Here is a 1,819-nt window from a genome sequence, read left to right as displayed (position 1 = left end):
GGCTGAACTTTCTGAGCGAGGTACGTGGTGAAGTCCCTCTGAGATATGACAACGTTAATCAGTCATAGCTGGCAGCTACGAAACCTACAATTTCTACAGGTATAATTTGCAAGTATTTGCCTTAGAAAACGTGTTTCAACATGTCAGCAAGAATCCTTAATTTAACCTAAAAACAAAACGAAAAAAAATAATACAAGAGAGTATCGATTACAAAAATCCCAAGTTACTTTGTTTGTAATACACTGATGCCATCTTTTCGATATGACAAAATGATATTTCCACCATGAATATTTGCCCTTCCCTCGTTATGGTTGCAACATCTCATCACCTCTCAACTCACCTCTCAGCTGTTGCCTTCCCTGGGTGGTTGGAGCTTGGCTGTTCGAAAGGCAGGGAAGAAAACAGAGAGGAAAATACAGTATTGCATTTACAGTCAGGTTACACCTGGATGTCACCAGCAAGCATGACATGATGTGTTTAAATGCTTTTCCAAACTGCAGCTCAATCCTCCAACACACCTTCCAGCAGCTCAGGATGGGCACCCAGCTCCCCTGGGTGGGGAAAAGTGACCAGGAAAAGTGACTGTGGGAGGGTTTAAGGTCCAAAATCACCTGCTGCAACTGCACAAACCCAGGGGAAATTCAGTTATTTCCCTCACAAGGAAAAGCAAAGGGTCTCCTTGCACTGGCAGCACTGGGAGGGTTCCCAGTGCCTTGGGAAGGGAAAGGGAGGAGCTCCATCCTCGCTCAGCCCAGCCCAGGTCACTCCAGGTGCTGCCTCTGGCTCCATCCCAACCCTTCCCTGCACACCCCAGGAGCTCCAGCAGCTCTCCTTTCCCAGCCTGAGGCCCACCTTTAACCACTCACCCCCGGGATAAGGTGGAGAGTCCTCAACTGACAGACAGGGTGACAAAAATGACCCAAACCTCAACTGCTCCTCGGTGTTCCCAGGGCTGCTCCACCCTCAGCCAGCTGGGAACAGGTACAGCAGGGCCCAAAGTCACCCAGAGAACAAAACCCAGCAGCTGAACACAAAACTGCACTGCACCTGTTCCCAGAGCTGCAGGAAAGGAGGGGTGTTCTGCTCCAGGGAGGGGGGAAAACCCCCCTTGGATTCGCCGCCCTGGAATTTGAAGCGTCCTGGCAAATCCCAGGTGAGGCAACGCAGAAAACACGTGGAGTGACCTCAGCCAGGGTGAGAGGAGGCAAACCTCTCATCACCTCCTCTCTCTGAAGTTCTAGAACTGTTTGGGGGGGAGCTGGAAGGCCTGGGAACAGGGGTGTCCCTCCTGCGCCGCTGGACGGGGCAGCTCAGCTGCTCTGAAGTGGCACCACTGGAAATAAAAAGGTTTTCTTTTTTCCTCCCTTTCTCAACTTTTACAAATTAACCAACTTTGGCATTTTACGTCACCACAGCCCCTTGGGTTGCACAGCCACCAGAGGCTGGCTTTTGTTGTCCTCTGTTATATGTATTTTCAACTCCCCCACGTCTCCCACGCGTCTTTGGTCGAACTTAAAAAGCCGGGAAATTTGGAAGCTTCGTGCCACTGATCAGAGGTGTCTGCAACTTCAGCACTGTGTGCAGGTGGATGTGGGAACGGAACACCTCACTACCCGGAGAGGGAAAGTCCAAAAAAAAAAAAAAAAAAAAGAGGAAAAATGACTTTGTTTCACAGGCAAACAAACCTCGTCTACTACACAACAACTCTTCCGACCAGCTTTCGAGACAGCCCAACTGACACCGAGACTGCAAACTACTGAAAGTTCCCCGAAGCGGGAACAAAGGCATGCTTGGGATATGGAAAAAGCGGGATAAAATA

Source organism: Empidonax traillii, unplaced genomic scaffold, assembly GCF_003031625.1.
Source record: "Empidonax traillii isolate 1590-97213 ecotype Southwest subspecies unplaced genomic scaffold, ASM303162v1 scaffold1538:size123251, whole genome shotgun sequence".
In the NCBI taxonomy this organism is placed as follows: Eukaryota; Metazoa; Chordata; class Aves; order Passeriformes; family Tyrannidae; genus Empidonax; species Empidonax traillii.
This window is presented reverse-complemented; position numbering follows the sequence as displayed.